The 7,362-nt window shown below is 38.8% G+C and overlaps 1 protein-coding gene across 8 annotated transcripts in view; it reads right to left on the bottom strand.

Annotated features, from left to right (window-relative positions):
* ctnnd2b (catenin (cadherin-associated protein), delta 2b) overlaps positions 1-6,350 on the bottom strand; it is a 236,028-nt gene extending 229,678 nt beyond the window's left edge. For 7 of the 8 annotated variants that reach the window (XM_047367741.1, XM_047367743.1, XM_047367744.1 and 4 more), the window contains exon 1: positions 6,027-6,349. The gene's annotated coding sequence lies outside the window, so the exon portion shown is untranslated. Of the gene's footprint in view, positions 1-6,026 lie in introns of all 8 variants that reach the window. The other variant, XM_047367747.1, reaches the window with a different exon arrangement.
* Positions 6,351-7,362: the final 1,012 nt, after the last annotated feature.

Here is a 7,362-nt window from a genome sequence, read left to right as displayed (position 1 = left end):
AGAGCACAAAGGCCAGTCTCACATTTGCACAAAAAAACCCAAAAAAACATGAGTCCCAAGACTTTGTGAAAACACCAAACGACACAAAAGTGGAACTTTTCTGGGAGGTGTATGTCCCTTTGCATCTGTCATAAAACTAACAGCATTTCAGGAAAACACAACAAAGAAAAACATTACACCGATGGCCTGCTTTCCTTTGGCTGCTCTGCAACAAGTTGCTGTAATTGATGGAGACATGAATTTTGCTCTCCACCAAAAATCCTGAAGAAGAATGTCCAGCCATCACTTTGTGACCTTAAGCTCAAGCACATTTAGGTTATACAGCAGGAAAAAGAGTGGGCCAAATTTCCTCCAGAGCAATGTAAGACTCATCTCCAGTTATTGTTGCCAACAAGCTTGGCACATCCAATTATGGTCTTTAGGCGGTATTTTTTTTTTACATAGGGCCAGGTTGATTATGATAGCTCAATGAATAAAATCATCAATTGTAGGGAGTACTGTATATTTTCTTTGGTTAACTTTGTCCTATATGAAAATCAGCAAGGGTGAAAATACTTTTTTTCACAGTACTGTTATTTCTGACATATTTTAAAAGCTAAGGAGTCAGTGAATTAAATGTAAGATATAATGAAGATTTAAATATATATATAAAACAAAAATGTCTTATCTGCTAATTTTTTGATTTGCAATTGTGACTAAATCTTGATTACTTAAAACAATTACCCCCACCCCCCCCCCCCCTTAACCAAGCCCTTTCTTTTAGCCATCCTTTGATATAGTCATATTCAATAAAAAGGAACATTATTGTAAAGTTCATTTATTTCAGTATCTCAATTCACTAAGTGAAACACAATATATAGATTAATTACACACAGACTGATGGTTTCAGGCCCTCATTTCTGTTAATTATGATGATTTTTCAGTGCTTAGAGCTAATGAAAAAATTGACATTTAAGATTAAAGTATGGTACATTTTTAATAAAAAAAATCGTGGACTTAATGATTAGTATGTTTAATACCTGCTTAAAGTTTATTTTCAAAAGATACTTCTAACCTAACAGACAAGCCTCACTCAAACACATATTCTAGTTTTTTGAAAATAAATGTAGATGTGGCCCCCTACTTGTTCTGCTTTTTCCATCTGTTTTTCTGCTTAAAGTGATTCCCAGGAAAAAAAAAAGTTGTTGACCAGGCAAAGCCATCCAGCCTCACCGATGCAAGGAGGAGAGCCACATGCTGTGATATGAATCAGGTTCTGCCATGACTGGAATAAAAAGACCTGGCAACCCAGAGCCTCCCTCCCTCTCCCACGTGTCTCCTTTCCTGAATAAGGTTATCAACAGAGATTATCAGGTTTGACATATGGTTCGCTGGTTCGCATCGTGACTGGTTTTGCTACAGAATGTATCTCAGTTGTACCTCATTGTCATTTTATACCACGTTAGACTATGGATGTTCAAAACTTTAGTGTTTGCAATAAAAGAAGAAGGAAGAGAACAGCTCTTCATGACATAAAGATAATCTATTGGAAATTAAATGTAATATTGGTATTATGTCAGCACTGTGGCTGATTATATACTATTAATGTGAAGAAACATTGAGCTGAAATGCATCCATTAGAGTTACAGCAAAGGACTTAATGCAGTACCATAGAAACATACGTTTAATAAGCTTAATGGGATGATATTTTATTTGCAATATAATATCCGTTATTGTTTTGTCTCCATCAGTGGTATACTTTTTTGCCATTTTGACACAGGTTGATTTTACTGTATTTTAACTGAAGTGTCAAGTTTTGCATTGAACACTTTAAATGCAATCAACGGCTGCTAGCTACAGTATGTCTGGGATTTGTCAGTGAAGGTTTTAGTTGATGTTTGTCCACATTTACATAAATCTCGCAGATATCTTCTGATCATAAAGAACTTAATGAAGCCTGTTCAAGATAAACAGGCCAAGGCAAATCTTTTGAAATGAATGATAGCATGCTCCAAAGGCTTCTCTGAGCCATGGCAGAGTGCATCACTTTCCAGATTCTCCTCCAGGGACCTGGCTCTGGGGGTCATTCTACCGTCTACCACAAATCCTTGGCAATTAGACAACAAAAAAAATTGGGAGAAGGGGGTTGGAAAAGGGGGAGATAGTGGTGGGGTTGTGTGAGGGGGATTGGTTCTGGTCCCAGACTAACAGATGAATGCACTCTAAAGACTCCTGGCTTCCTGTAAAGCTGCTCAGAGTGTTACGGGAATGCAACATTAGGGAAAAGAAGCTCTTTGATCAGTGCAATGTTTTGTGAGGAGAACAGCAGCTAGAGGCTTCACCTGCGTGCCTTTACATCCCTACTTTGAGATGTGGCATATTTAGCTTATAGTAGTCAGCAAACAAAATATCTCTATATGAGCTCTAGAAGTCTAAATGAGAACGAGAAGCAAAACAAAACCATAAGAAAACTGTTTTAATTTTATTGGTAAAATTGTCTTAAAATACAAGTCAGTGATTCCAACCCTAAATAAAGAGATTCTCTGAGGCTTCATTAAAGATTTAGGATATAGTTCTGTGAAAAAAGTACAAGTCCCCTTGTTCCGTTTTAGTGTTTTTGCTACACATAAAGCTGAGTTCAGTTCACTCGCCACAGCCAGGCTTGACCACTTCCAGACAGGTATAATAATAAAATCACTAAAATAGAACCTCTCTGAGAACACGAAGTGGGCTAAAAGTTTTTTAAAAAGCAACACATTGTGTTGTGATCTAAAGAAATTGAAGAATAATCATTGACATCTATTAGTCTAAAAAGGATTATAAAGCCATTTCTAACGCATTTGGACTTCACTGAACCAAAGAAAGAGCCATTAAACATTTCCCTGTGCCTTGGTGCACAGGGAAATGTTCAGATTAAAATGTTTACTACAAGCACGGTAAGGAAGAATATCCTTTTCAGTCTGAGGATGCTGGTCATTTTGCCCTCTTGCTATTTTATACTTCTGCAGTTTTGGGCTTAGAGGACCAGTCTGGAGCAGTCTGCTATTTGGACATTTTGTAACAAATATGTGTTAGTTTGTACCCGCTTTGGGGACGTTTCATACCCGCTCTGAACTATTGCTGTAAATTAATTATTCTATTTGTCCACTTATACTGTAACATGGTTACGTGACAACAATAGAATATTCATCAGCAGGCGGTCAATCATATTTTTGGTTTGATCAGGGATCATAATCTCTCATATTTCATTAGAGTTGGCTGGCCCAAATGTGGATTGAACCACAATCTGTGGAAATAGGAGTGTCATAGAATCTTTAAAAAATAATACACTATTAAATCATAACTAAAGTTTAAGGATTTTATGAATTTTAACAATATAATTAATTAAAATACCTAACTAACAAGAGAAATTAACTGCAATGGTTAAGTACATGGTTTGTAAGGGTTTGTTTATAAAATTCCACTTTGTGAGTATGGAGGTACCAACTGTTGAAGGGCAAATTGACCCAAAGCCTTCACAAGATTGGTGATCCGAAGTGATCCTGAAACAAAGGCATCTGAAAACCAAAGTGTGAAAGTATTTTAAATTTTACCAAACATATGGAAATGCAATTATGGTTCTTTTCTGGCTTTGTAAAAAGCATTTGTTGTATTATTCCATGATGTAAACAAATCTGTCGGCGTTTATATGTATAATCTGCATGGGTTTATGAGGATGAGGCCGAACGAGATTTTCACAATATTTTGAGGGAAATTGGGTAGTTTTGTTTTTAAACAGCTGAAGTAAATGATTCATAAAATTCAAACTGCCCTTTGAGAATCTCTGTCAAGGTCTAAGGTGGTCATTTCACAAAAATAAACTTTCAAAATGTTAAACTTAATTTGTGTTTTCACAAACAACAAAACTGTTCTATGTTAGAAACTGTGTTTAGTAGATATGTATTCAGTGTAGAATTAGCCATTTCAGATTTGAACAATTTTAGTTAGTAAACTAGGTATGTTCAACTGCAGTCTAGATTCTTTTAATTTAGCCCTGATAGGAAACTCCAAAGAAGATGCCAATGTTAACATCATTAGCTGCTAAACTTTAGCCAGCTGCAGTATTCTCACAGGGCTTACAAATGTTTTATATCTTGTAGTTTGCTCTGTCACATTATTTTTAAAAACTGAGTCACCAAAAGGTTGCCACATAATATAAAATTAATGGAGGCTTCTATATCATTTTTTCCATTTTTTTTTTTTTTCAAATAATCTGAAAAATATGTCATGCATAAGTATTAAAGCCCTATTTGCTCTTATACCCCTAAATAGAACCAAGTGCCTTCAGAGGCCACGTAAATAGTAAACAGAGCACACTTTTGTGTAACTTAATCTCAGTATAAATACAGAGGTTCTGTGAAGGCCTCAGAGGTTTATTAAAGATCAACTATTTGTCATGCACTCCACAAGTCTAGCCTTTGTGGAAGTGTGGCAAGATTAGTAAATTGTGGAAAGTAAGCCACAAAAAGTCCCATTTGGGGGAACCCAGCAAGCACATGGAAGAATGTGCTGTGGTTAGATGAGACCACACTTTTTTTTCTTTTTTTTTACCTACATTGAAAAATTTGCTCAAACACAAACACTCCAAACATGCCCATTGTGAAACATGGTGGTGGCAGCCTCTGGGTGTGGGGAAGCCTTTGTTTGATTTGACCAGATGATAAAGCTAAAAACAGGAAAATTCTTGAACAAAACGTTTTTGTGGCACAAAAAGACATGTGACGTTCACTTTCATAGAGCCATTGCTACAATGGAATGTTTCACATCAGAGAATATTCATGGCTTAAAATGGTCCAGTCAAAGTCCCAAACTAAATCCAATGGGAATACTGTGGCAATATTGTTCAAAGATGGTTTAGATGTGCAAATTGAGGTATACCACAAAAGGCCAGCATCGTTTTCTTTCCACTTCACATGTAAGCACTTCTTTATGTTGGTCTACAAAATAAGCTCCTAATATAATGACTTGACATTGGTGCCAGTAACATGGAAAAATGTCAAAATAAAATTTAATTAGTTGAAAGGCATCATATGACCATTTACTACATTGTTCATGACATTTGGTTCTAATTAGACCCCTTATCCAGTCTACGGTCTTTGGGGGAAGATAATCATGAACTACAATATATCCAAATGGAATAACATTGAAATGCAGGGTTAATCCATGCAAACACAAAGAACCCTCAATGTCTACCAGTTTACAGACATTAGAGCAAACATGATGATCTCAAACACAATCATGGGGACATGATGAATGGGATTAATTTATCTAAATCCGGGAGAATAAATAACCTGACACTGATTACAAACACGAGGCAAGTATGTTTTTCAGTCATGGAGCATCATCATGGAGCATGCAGTCAGGTAGGCAGGCAGGCCGGAGCCACAACGCACAAGCAGCAAGGTGCACTTCTCATCCGTCCACATGCCTCGGCGATGGCCGATGGAAACAACATTTCCCAGCGTCCAAGCGTCCCCTCTGCAAAGGTCTGCACAAAGGCGTACACACAGCGCGTGTCGGGCCGCTGTCACGGGTGATAATCTCACGAATATCGCTCATATTTAGGTCATTCGCAAACTAATAGCGTTGTCGCTGCAGCCACAACCCCCTCATCACTCTATCCCCTGAGCCCCCTCTCTGTCTCACACACACACACACACACACACACACTTCGGCCTCGAATGGATTGATACACGGCCAGCTGAGATGAGATAAGGTGAGGGGGGGTATCCCATTTTGTTACATCATGATCATTGCAAACACACCTCTTTTCTTTCAGCGTATCATGAAAAATAATAAAAAAACATAATTCGCATCTCCCTTGTAGTTAGTTGGCGTAAAACAAAATAGTAAAAACATCTGGCGCACACTTCAAGTAAAAATACAACATTCGGCCATATTCCCAACAGGCTGACATATTCTAGCAATTTTCCTGTCAAGCGTTAGCAGAGACGGGAGGTGTGAGACGAGCGAAAAGAGGAAGCTGGGATGACATTGCGCCTGCTTACTGTAAAATAAAATCCCCCCGGGGATGGAGAGCCTTCCTTCTTCCTTCTCGACTCTCCTCCTTTCCGACGCGCAGGATCCCCCCGAAATTCAGACCATGCAAAACAGGTAGTCAGTCATTCCAGCCCCGCCGAGGGTCTCCTCCGGCTCGGTGGCGTGAGAGAAGGAGAGCCAGCATCAGAGAGAGAGGGAGAGAGATAGAGACAGCTGTGGGGAGGAAATGAAGAGGGAGGATAGGAGCGGTCGGGCCCGAGCACTGCGCACAGAAGAGGAGGCAAGGAGAGCGGCAGAGGTGCTTTCCCTTCCTATAGCTCTCACACTTTCTCTTACTTTCACTCTCTCTCTCCTTTATCTTACAATAAAACATCCCCCCATCCCTGCCAGACAGACGACAGACGGCCTGGGTACCAGTGTCAAGCAGCGCCACCTACCGAGGATGTAAGGATATGATTTCCCTCCATACTTCTGAATGGAGGGAAATCAGTGCTACAGCAATACCTGGGAAATAGAAATGCTTTGCTGCAGGAGCCTCACCTCAGCATTTTACTGCCAAATCCTGCCTGCGCTGATGATAGTAAGGGAGTTAAAAAAAAAAGGGGGAAAGGTGGGGAAATGTTGGAAAAAAGTCAAAACCTAGAAAACAGTCACAATACCTTTACAAGAAAAATGTAAAAATGTTGAGAAAAATATCTATCTATCTATCTATCTATCTATCTATCTATCTATCTATCTATCTATCTATCTATCTATCTATCTATCTATCTATCTATCTATCTATCTATCTATCTATCTATCTATCTATCTATCTATCTATCTATCTATCTATCTATCTATCTATCTATCTATCTATCTATCTATCTATCTATCTATCTATCTATCCATCCATCTATCCATCTATCTATCTATAGTCAATCAGTCATTTTCTACTGCTTCTTCCATAGTGGGTCATGGGGAAGTTGGTGCCTATCTCCAGCAGTCTATGGGCTGGACAGGTCACCAGTCCATCACAGGGCAACACACAAACAACCAAACACACACTCATTCACACATCCAAGGACAATTTACAGAGACTAATTAACCTAACAGGCATGTCTCTGGAGTGTGGGAGGAAGCCAGAGTACCCGGAGAGAACCCACGCATGCATGGGGGGGACATAAAAACTCCATAAAGAAAGACCCCCAGCTGGGAGTCAGGCAACAGTGCTACCAACTGCACCCCCATGCAGCCTCATTTATATATATACAGTACAGACCAAAAGTTTGGACACACCTTCTCATTCAAAGAGTTGTCTTTATTTTCATGACTATGAATATTGTAGCTTCACACTGAAGGCATCAA

Source organism: Girardinichthys multiradiatus, chromosome 6 (genome assembly GCF_021462225.1).
Source record: "Girardinichthys multiradiatus isolate DD_20200921_A chromosome 6, DD_fGirMul_XY1, whole genome shotgun sequence".
Taxonomy (NCBI): Eukaryota; Metazoa; Chordata; class Actinopteri; order Cyprinodontiformes; family Goodeidae; genus Girardinichthys; species Girardinichthys multiradiatus.
The sequence above is the reverse complement of the archived record's forward strand: the minus strand, read 5'-3'. Positions and strand labels throughout refer to the sequence as shown.